Genomic DNA, 11,583 nt, shown 5'->3' with positions numbered 1-11,583 from the left:
GTAGTATTATATATTGTAGTTTGAAATATATGTTTAGAAGGGATTAAATGAGTGTTAATTAAATGTATGGAAATATATAAGAAAAAAACACACGTTATATCCCTAGCAGGAGATCTCCAGCTAGTACCTGGAGGTTGCACTCTTATTTAAACAGCAGGACCAAACCCAAATAGTCTTGCAAAAAGTGCGGTTTTATATATTCAGTGAGCAACTGTTACATACAATATTCCTATCGAAACCAATACAATTTCTTAGATTGATTTAGATTTTATGAATTGTAATCCAATCTATATATGAAGTATTGTATTGAATTAGAAATTAAATGCAAAGGTGATAATAAAGTTATCAAAAAGATAGAGGAGGAGAGAGGGGAAGTCAACATAAATATATGAATTAGTTACATAGAATAGAGAAATATTGTTTATATCATATAATTATCTTAATGAATGTTGGAAACTACTGTAATATAAAAAACAATAAAAAATTGTTAAAAAATAAATAAACCAATACAATTTCCTGAAATCATTGTCCATATATAGGTCGTCCAGAGTGAAGTACTTAGGCGACTCGTTTGGTGCATATGTGGAGCTGTATCCCGTTTAGTGCACGTATCCCGTTTAGTGCACAGCTCCACGTATGCACCAAACAACGAGTTGCCTAAGTACTTCACTCTGGACAACCTATATATGGACAATGATTTCAAGAAATTGTATTGGTTTAGATAGGAATATTGAATATAATAGTTTCTCACTGTATATATAATATAGCACTTTTTGCAAGACTATTTGGGTTTGGTCCTGCTGTTAAAAATAGAGTGCAACTAACCTTACAGCAGGCTGATTATTTGCTTTACCAGTACCTGGAGGTTGGCAACCCTAATCAAGGAGCTTCTAAGGCAGGGGTGTCAAACTCACTTGTTACGAGGGCCGGATATGACATAAATATCACTTGGTTGGGCCGGGCGATGTGTACCATAAAATTTGATGCCGGGTACCAGAGATACAAACTAGAGAATTCTCTAAATTAATGATATCATTAATGATGAGCCAGTTAATGATATTATTTTTTTACTTAAAATGGAAACATTCTTAACTCTTAGTGTTTTCTTTGATAATGGACACCTCGGGAGTAGGCTGCCCCAGCTGGCAAGTCCGCAGCAGGCTCGCCAGCCTGGAGTGGGGGTGGTGGTGGCTGCCTTGGTTGGCTCACGGGCCAGATAAGAGCTCCCAAGGGGCCGCGTCTGGACCTCGGGCCTTATGTTTGACACCCCTGTTCTAAGGGATAAAGGAAAGGTGCCGATTCCAGATGGGTCCCAAGGGGCCACCAGAGACCAAGCGACTTCATTTATTCATGAATGAATATGTTGTTGTATATAGCCATTGGCCATCACAGTTTACTAAAACAAATAAATAATAATTTGAACGCAATTGATTCGCAAGTAACATATTGGATAATGGGATGTATTTTATTCCAGCATAAAGGTTTTGCCTGGCTGGGAGCTTGCTTCTTCGGAACCCTTGACTCGTCACCATTTTGCAGGAATAAACTGCGTCCCGCTTTTAAGGTGGCCCTAAGAGCCCCTGTTGTCTTCCAGCTTGGATTTCTGGGTTTAAAAAAGGAAACCTTTACGGACTGCAATGTGAAAGCTTTCACTCTTTGGCAGGGTTTCTTTGCCGTGCAATAACTCGTCTTTGCTTGGCAGTGTTGGTAGGGATGCTGACCTCCAGGGGAGACTTGGGGACCCCCCTGGAATGACAGCTCATCTCCAGACTACAGACATCAGTTCCCTTGGAGAAAATGGATGCTTTGGAGGATCCAAACATTGTACCCCACTGAGGTTCCTGCCCTCCCCAGGCTCCATCCCCAAATCTCCAGGAGTCTCCCAACCTAGATCTGGTAACCCTACCCCCCATCCCCCACCAGTGGAGCGGGGACCTGGCAACCCTAATTGGAGTCAAGAGCACCCCAAAATTAGCCACAGAAATTAAAATTGGTGTGGGGGTGTTGTTGAGCGTGATACCCAGCTGTAAATAATTAAAAGTATTATCTATTAATGGTTTTGTTACATTTTTAATACGTTTTGTCAATGAAATAGCAAGTTTTGTAAATGAAAATGAACTGGGCATCTTACTTAATGATAGCAAAACTCAGTGAATGGAATTACAAGAATGGGAATGCAATGGTTCATTTGATGACTGCTTCATACAGCCATAATTGCAGCAGCTGCGTAGCAGAAATTAAGATTAAAAAATTACCACAAAATCTAACTGGCCACATGGCATCATAATTCAGATTAAGGCACCAGGTTAATTATGGTCCCAACTGAAGGTGTGGATTGTGCGAGGACAGGCAGATACCTCTAACAGCTGGTGCCACCTAAAATTCGTAACATTCCTTAAAAGACACTGTAGCTCACACTATCAGGACAGAAGAAGCAGGAACAGGCGAAGCTCAGAGAAGTGTTGATTAGTGGATATAGTATGCATTGTTCAGATTATTGTGAAAACCCATGCCCGTTTGCATGGGTTCTGGGGAAAGAACACAAGAAGCTGCCTTATACTTGGTCTGTCAAAGTCAGTATTGTCTACTCAGACTGGCAGCGGCTCTCCAGGGTCTCAGGCAGGGGTCTTTTACATCACCTACTTGCCTAGTCCCTTTAACTGGAGATGCCAGGGGTTGAACCTGGGCCCTGCGTGCCAGGCAGATGCTCTACCACTGAGCCACGGCCCTTCCCTGAAGGCCATTGAGAACAGGTGTATTACAGCCACATTGTGATAAGATGAAGCCACTGCCTTCACTGAGCAAGGCTGTCAGTTATAGGATGTTTTGGAAGTAATTAATTCATAAGATCTTCATAGGTTGGAAGCCACTTGATGACACATAAAATATACATCATAAACAAAATATTGATGGTTTGCTTATACATATCAGTACTTGTTTACCGATCTTTATCATAATTATGGGCATAGAATAGATCATACATGAATATTGATAAAGAAGTGAAGGGGCAGGTGTGAGGGAAGGGGGTGGTGATTGTATGCTGTCAGCAGACTGATGATTCTAAATTTCTTCAGAATTGTGTTGATCGGCTACATATTCATGTTGAACACGAAAGGGAACAAAGTAGAAATCTGTGTGTTCCCATGGTAAAATCCCAAGGGATGAAGAGTAATCTTTCTTTACTATGAAGACATCTCTGCCAAGAAGGAAGAGATCCCCCTTCTTGGCAGGGGGATGTCTCATGGAACGGACAGACTGCATCCACTGGATGAGATCTTTGGTCTAATGAGAGGGTTTGCAAACACCTGCCAAATCTTGGTGTTGTGGCCTTGACCTCACTTTTGGTGCCTCATTTTTATAGATGTTTCAGCAAAGAGATGCAAGTGTTTATATGACTGGGGATTGACACTTAATTAGCACTAGGACAAAATGTATGTTCTCAGAGCTGAAAGCTTTGTTCTCAGATTGCTGACACTCCCTCTAACCTGGCCAAATGCAGCTAATACAATGCAATAAGGGAGCTTGCGCTTGACAATAGAACGATTGATTCAGGAGCTGAAATCGCTAAACAAGATTAACTGAAAATGATAAAAGGTTAATCGCCTTAAAACCTATGGGCAGACAGCTGGTGGTCAACTCTCCCTTTTTGGATAAACAGAACATTTGTACAGCTCCTATCCTTTTTGAATAAATGAGAAATATTTTGCATTCTTCTACTTCCAAGTCCTGTTTGTTTATAGTATTTTTATCCCACTTATCAACTAAAAATGGCTAACAGCATTTAAAACCCAATGTAAATACCCATTAAAATGTAGTATAAAATTCAGGGAGAGGTTATTGGCAAGTCTAGGCCCAGGGATAACAGAAGAATGGCTGGCTTCTGCCTCCTTTCCCTCTGATGAATGCCGGCCCCTTGCCTTGATTTTACCACCCAAAATACTTCATAGGAGGGACAGATGAGTCTGTATATGCCCAAATCTAACTCCTTGTGGACAAAGGGCCATATTTAACCTATTTACACCATTAGCCTACCTCTGGTTACTTGAAAGCATATTGGAGTGGAACATTTTCAAACAAGGTTGCAGTCGTAACAAGCCAGGATCCTACCATGCTTCCATACAGGGTAACCGGTTGTCCCACGCGTCCACCTATAGTCATCGTTCCTGAGATGTGAGGGACCATCCTCTATGAACATTTTGGGGCAAGCTGAGAATGCCTGCTCACCAAATAATGATTGGTGTTGGTGGGCAGTAATAAAACTGCAACAGAACGACCTCTCCATTCCAAACTATTCTGATTTTAGGGTCGGCCCTGGTTACTACTGGATGGGAGACCAACAAGGAACAACAGGGTCGCTATGCAGAGGAAGGCAATGGCAAACCACCTCTGTTAGTGTCTTGCCTTGAAAACTACTGGGTGGCCATAATTCAGCTGCAACTTGACAGCGCTTTACACACACACGCATATCGCAGATGCTACTGGTCACGGGGCTGTTTCTAAGGATAAAAGTGAAGGAAATGCTGTGAACTGTCTTTAGTGACTAGGGGGGTACCGCATTATGTATTCCAGTGATGTATTAAGAGTTTGAAAATCTTATAAAAAATACCGTTCGCACTTTGTTTGGCACCTTTAGCTGTGAAGATGTCTTCCAACCATTTATTAGCCGTTGCATCCAAAAACCCTTTTAAAGTGATGTCTTTTATAATATTTTCAAACTCTTAATACATCGCTGGGAATAACCCCCCAAGGGGTTACCGCACTTGTATTCCCAGCGATGTGTTAAGAGTTTGAAAACGTTATAAAAATTCCTGTTCGCGCTTTGTTTGGCCCCTTTAGCTGTGAAGATGTCTTCCAACCATTTTTTAGCTGCGGCATCCAAAAGCTTTTTAAAAGCGATGTTTTTTATACCATTTCCAAACTCTTGATACATCGCTGGGAATACCTAGTGCGGTAACAGCCTGGCCCCTTTAGCTGTGAAGACGTCTTCCAACCATTTTTTAGCCGCGGCATCCAAAAACCCTTTTAAAGCGATGTTTTTTATAACTTTTTCTTTTTTATATAATTTTTTTATTTTTATAATGTAAAACAAAATAAACAAACACAACAATAACAAAAAATAAAAAGAAAATACAAAAGAGTACCAATTATAATTATACAATTATAAAATTCAACAAAGCTTTGACCCTCCACCCGCCTTAAAAAGTGACCCATCACCTGACTTCTGCAGAAGTGTCTAAACAGTTTTAAAAATTGTTAATAGTAATAATAAAAAAGTAAGTAAACTTGTTTCTGTAACTCACGAACTAAAATAGTAAAATCCGTTTTTGCCAGTTTATCCCAATATGTGATGGCCTTTGCCCAAGTTTTTTTAAATTCTTCCATATTGAAATGCCTGAAATCATTATGTTATGGGAAATGTATTCTTTGATTTGAAATATATTCTTTGTAATCAATAAAGTATAATCTGCACTTATGAATATGCCATACTCAGTGTATAAGAGTTGGCATCTATGATTAAAGTCACACCAAGCACATATATGTTAAAGGCCTCGAGTATAAGAGGCCCAGCTTTACTAGTTAGAAGCTAATTAGACAACCCATAGAAGGCCCCAGTATGCTTTCATAAGCGTGCTCCCTACTCATAAGGGCCAGCTAGGAAAACTCCCTTAGCCTTGGGAGCCGCCAGAATTCAAGATCAGAAGAACTGCAGAAACTTAGGATCAAACACAGGCGCACCTGACACTGGTGGGTTTTCTCTGCTCATTAGAGAGCATTAGAGCACCAAAATATTGTTGAAGGCTTTCACGGTCAGAGTTCATTGGTTCTTGTAGGTTATCTGGGCTGTGTAACCGTGGTCTTGGTGTTTTCTTTCCTGACGTTTCGCCAGCAACTGTGGCAGGCATCTTCAGAGTAGTAACACTGAAGGACAGAGACACTGTCCTTCAGTGTTACTACTCTGAAGATGCCTGCCACAGTTGCTGGTGAAACGTCAGGAAAGAAAACTCCAAGACCATGGTTACACAGCCCGGATAACCTACAAGAACCAATTAGAGCACCACATTCTCTGCAACGCCTTCCAATTCTGTAATAGGTTATACTAATGTGGGGGTCCCAAGTATTGGGCAGTTGGGTCTTACGTGTGTATTACGCCTCTGCAACCACCCATTATTGAAGTCTATATTCGTGCTTGCAATCCTTTGGGGTGGGTGTGAACTGTCCTGCGCCTTGGGGCAATTTCCCCCAGGCGTTTTGTGCATCGGCCAACAAAACAACCTGCTTTGCATCTTCAACCGCCAACTGTTTTATTGTTATTGGGTATTGATACAATGAGACAGGCTTACCAATATCATTTCCACGTCGGAAAGCTGTTAATTTGGCCACCCAGCTACGACGTTTTCAAACTTTCAAACGCTCTCCCGCGCGCCCCCATCGACCGTTTTCAACGGCCGGCCTCTGTGCCGTTGATGCGACGCGCGGGATGCAGGAATGGCTGGACCACCGCGGCCTAGTCCCGGCCGGCGCCACCCCTGTCGTGACCGCCCTCTCCCCGGGCCCTGGCGCTCCCCGCCCGGCCAGCCGGCCGACTCCAGTGGCCCGGCCCCTTTTCGGAAGGAGGGCCGAGCCGGAGGAGGAGGAGGAGGGAGGGAGGAAAATTACACCCGGTTGTATTTCCCCGCCCACAGGGCCGCCTCCTCCATCAGGAGCCGAGTTCCGCCTCGGGAAGCGATGGCCGCCTGAGAGGCTCCTCTCCTCCGCCTCCTCGCCCCCGGGACATGGGCCTGCAGAGGCCGCGGGACCCCCGCCGAGCGGTGAGAGAGACCCCCCTCCCCACAGGCCCACCCTTGAGGCGAGGGGAGGCCGGCCTGGTCCCTGGAAGGGCAGGCCCGGGTGGGCCCGGCCTGGGGGGAGAGGGTGCTCCTTGCGGGGGGTCTCTCCCATGAAAGAGTGGGGGTCTTGGGGTTGTTGTTGGGTGTGTGTGTGTGTGGAAAAGGGCCCAGGTGGGCCGACCGGGTGTGTGGGGGCTGGGAAGCAAAGCGTCATCATCTTTATTAGTAGAAAAGGGCAAGAGTCCAGGAGCACCTTCAAGACTAACAAAAATATTTTCTGGACGGTATGAGCTTTCCTGAGCCACAGCTCACTTCTTCAGAAAGCTCATACCCTGCCAGGAAATATTTTTGTTAGTCTTGAAGGTGCTACTGGACTTGCCCTTTTCTCCTAGTGCAGACAGACTAATACGGCTACCCACTGGGAATTAAAGACAGATGGATTCACATTCCAGCTGTATCTGAAGAAGTGAGCTGTGGCTCACGAAAGCTCATACCCTGCCAGGAAATATTTTTGTTAGTCTTGAGGATGCTACTGGACTCTTGCCCTTTTCTACTAATAAAGATGATGACGCTTTGCTTCTTCAGAAAGCTTCTTCAGAAAAGCTTCTTCTTTAGAAGCTTCTTCAGAAAGCTCATACCCTGCCAGAAAATATTTTTGTTAGTCTTGAAGGTGCGACTGGACTCTTGCCCTTTTCTACTACTGCAGACAGACTAACACGGCTACCCCCTGGGAATTAAAGACAGATGGATTCACATTCTAGCTGTATCTGAAGAAGTGAGCTGTGGCTCACGAACGCTCATACCCTGCCAGGAAATATTTTTGTTAGTCTTTAGGGTGCTACTGGACTCTTGCCCTTTTTTACTACTGCAGACAGACTAACATGGCTACCCACTGTGAATTAAAGACAGATGGATTCACATTCTAGCTGTATCTGAAGAAGTGAGCTGTGGCTCACGAACGCTCATACCCTGCCAGAAAATATTTTTGTTAGTCTTTAAGGTGCTACTGGACTCTTGCCCTTTTCTACTACGGCAGACAGACTAACACAGCTACCCACTGGGAATTATCATCTTTATTTGCAGTCATAGACCATCAAATTGAACGTGCACAACTGAATGTCAGCAAAAGCAGATGGTGAGAGGGAGGGCATCTTCTGGGCATGGAGCAGGGGGGGTCACTGGGGGTGTCGGGGGTGGGGGAGGTAGTTAGGGTGGCCGGCCTCCAGGTAATAGCAGATTTCCTGCTATTACAACTGATCTCCAGCCGACAGAGATCAGTTCCCCTGGAGGAAATGGCCGCTTTGGCCATTGGACTCTATGGCATTGAAGTCCCTCCCCTCCCCAAACCCCGCCCTGCTCAGGCCCCGCCCAAAAAAACCTCCCGCCAATGGCGAAGAAGGACCTGCCAACCCTAGAGGTAGTTGTGCATTTCCTGCATTGTGCAAGGGGGTTGGACTAGATGACCCTGGTGGTCCCTTCTGACTCCGTGATTCTATGAAAGGGGAGGGGGAGGTGATCACGGGAGAGGGATGGGAAGGCGGAGGAGGGCGGACAGATGGCTGGGGGTGGGGGTCCTTGCCCCCGGTGCCTACCCAAGGTTTGCAAAAAAATGTGACCTTGGTGAGTCACCGAGGACTCTTTCCACATGTTAGGCAGCAACAAACTCCGGATTGTTTTTGTTTTTAACCACGCTTAAGCCGCAGCCTGCCCTGACCTGGATGGCCCAGGCTAGCCTGATCTCGTCAGATCTCAGAAGCTAAGCAGGGTCAGCCCTGGTTAGTATTTGGATGGGAGACCACCAAGGAATACCAGGGTTGCTGTGCAGAGGAAGGCACTGGCAAACCACCTCTGTCAGTCTCTTGCCATGAAAACCCCAAAAAGGGGTCGGCTGCGACTTGAAGGCACTTTACACACACACACACACGCCGCAGCCCATCCTGGTTTTCTCTTGACAAGTGTGCTCAAAACCCTCTTGCAGCGCAATCCTAGCAGAAAAGAGCAAGAGTCCCAATAGCACCTTAAAGACTAACAAACATTTTGGCAGGATATGAGCTTTCGTGAGCTCTTCTGATGGGCTTAGACTGGAGTAACTCTTTCCCCCTTTTTCCCTATCCCTCTTCTTTTCTTTCCTACTCTGCCTTCCTAGATATATTATTAGTTATATTATTAGTTCTGCCAGTAGCACCTTAATGACATAACAAAATTTCTGGCAGGGTATGAGCTTTTGTGAGCTACAGCTCACTTCATCAGATGGGCTTAGACTGGAGTAACTCTGTTTAGGATTGCACTGTTGGTCACGTTCATGCTTCCCCCCTTTCCCCCTATCCCTCTTCTTTCCTACTCTGCCTTCCTAATTACATTATTAATTCTACCTACCTTGATCCCCACTGAAACGATTAAGGGTGCCATTAGAACTCTTAAGATGTTAAAATCTTTTAAATGGGATATGTGTGTTTGAAATTGCACACTATGTTGTGAGCCACCCCAAGCCCGGCATTGCTGGGGGCGATGAGATATAAATCAATCAAATAAATAAATAAAATGTGTATGCTTAAGTGAGGGCGACCAATAGGTGTGTATTTTAAAAGCCTAATGTGTGTCTGGAACTATGAGAAAGTCCAGTGGCAGCTTAAAGACTAACAACATTAATCGCAGCAGACGTTTCAAAACATTTTCCTAGAATAAATATGAGTAAGATATTGTTGGGCTTCTGATTAAATCAGAAACTAAATGAACACTAAAACAGCAGAAGATTACCGCAATTTACAGTGGCTCTTTTTCTGTCTATTTCTGTTGCTCTTCTGATCAAGTTTCTTCTGTATGCTTTCTTACTCTAACTGGCTTGTTGGGCTAGGTCTTTCGGGGAGGGCTGTTGTAATGTTGCTTACCTGTTAAGAAAAAAAATAAGTAAATGAGTAGAATTTGTAGTTCTATTTTGAAAGCTTAAATATGTGAAGAAGCCCTTAGGAACTTGTCCTTCTAAGTGCCTTTGGGCTGCTTCACATATGTCAGTAATTCCAAAGAAATAACCATGTTACCATAAAAATGAACGAGTCTTATAGCATCTCAATGACTAATTACATTTTATTTCCTTGTAAGCTTCCATGAGTAAGACCCCACTTCAGCCGATACCAGGAGATGAAGTCTAATGCACAAAAGCTTACGCTAAAATAAAATTTTAGTTATGAAGGTGCTACGAGGTACATGGTGGGTTGGTTTGGTGGAATTCTGGCTATGTTATCCATTTGATGGCACATAAACCTGTAATAGTCAGTGGCACATGAATTGCCTAACATTTCCTCTATCAGTCATATGACTGGGGAAGCCACAGGATCTTTAAAGAATGCAGGAAGTGCTTCCCTTTCTCCATCTTCCCATCCCAGTAAAGATTGCACATGTGAGTCCAGTGAATAGTGATGAACAATAAGTTACTACTTATTTTAATTCTGGTGTTTGCACGTACGTAGGAAAAGTTATTCTGCTTCATGTAAATAATGTGTTCAGTGTGTAAGCAATCCAGCATAGAACTATCTACCTACCTCAATGCAGGATGTCAGTAGTATATGGAGGTGAAGCGCAGGTAAATATATGGACTATGAGAACTGTGTGTGTTAAAATATTTTGTGAGTATACTGGATTTTTTATGCCAGCTCTGAAGTTGTCACTGGTAAATACACAAATGTTTATTTTTGAAAAAAGTATCACAAGTAATATTGTTTATAAAAATCCATACTAGGAAAAAACTGTGATATATGCGATGTAAAAAGGGATTGACATGAGGAAAATTATAAGAAATGGGGGAAACAGCATTAGCTTAGCTGGATTGTTGACCATGGAGTCCTACACAAAGTTATACCCTGCTAAGCCCATTTCAATGGTCTTAGAAGGATATCATAAGATTGTACTGTAAGCTAGGATTTCTGCAGTAATTTATTAACAAAATTGAAAGGTGTTGTATAAATGTCTGACACAGATGCGTGAGAACTGTACAGTGTTCGGCTTGATAATTTTGAATGTTGGACAGTTGTAGTCTTCAGTTCTGTGAAGGCTTTAATACATGTCTTAAGTTTCCTGCAGCAAGCAGAATAGCTTTTAACAAGCATGGTGGTTAATATTTATTAACATTAACCAGTGCTCTTAATTTTGTAAATCTTGTATCCATCTGTTGACTTCAGATAAAGAGTACAATCAACATCCTATTGAATGCAGCCACAAAATCGCTCTTGATTTTAATGGAGTTGCATTCAGATAGGGTTTTCAACCATGCATTTTATCCATGATGTGGTCGGGGTAGAGCTGTTCTCCAGGAATAAATGCTATTGCAGGGTTGTGTATAGCAGAGTCTGTTCCTGGAATCTAACATGGTTTGAAGAGGGTGGGAAAGGGTGTTTTTAAAATCAAGAATTAATTTTTTGGTCTTAGCACGTGGGAACAGTAAGTCTCTGCACCAGTTTCTATTTGAACAAAGAAATAAAGTAGTTTTATATTCTTGGTTTTGCATAGATCACGTTATTTTGGTGGGGAGGAATCAGCTTAATGATTATGCTTTTAAAATGTCCGATCATAGAGCATTTCCCTACTTCTTATGAGAGTCATAGTTTAATTATCGCACTGCATCTTTCTTGCTCTAGTGGGGGGGGGAGGAAGTGTAGGCCTTCTCTTGCCCCTAATAACTAGTACAGGAATGTCTCTATAAACAGGGGCGGGGCGAGCTGCCAGATTTTGACCCTGTTATAAGTAATTCATATAGCAGCGA

Source organism: Euleptes europaea, chromosome 20 (assembly GCF_029931775.1).
Source record: "Euleptes europaea isolate rEulEur1 chromosome 20, rEulEur1.hap1, whole genome shotgun sequence".
NCBI classification, from domain to species: domain Eukaryota; kingdom Metazoa; phylum Chordata; class Lepidosauria; order Squamata; family Sphaerodactylidae; genus Euleptes; species Euleptes europaea.
Note: the sequence above shows the minus strand (reverse complement) of the source record.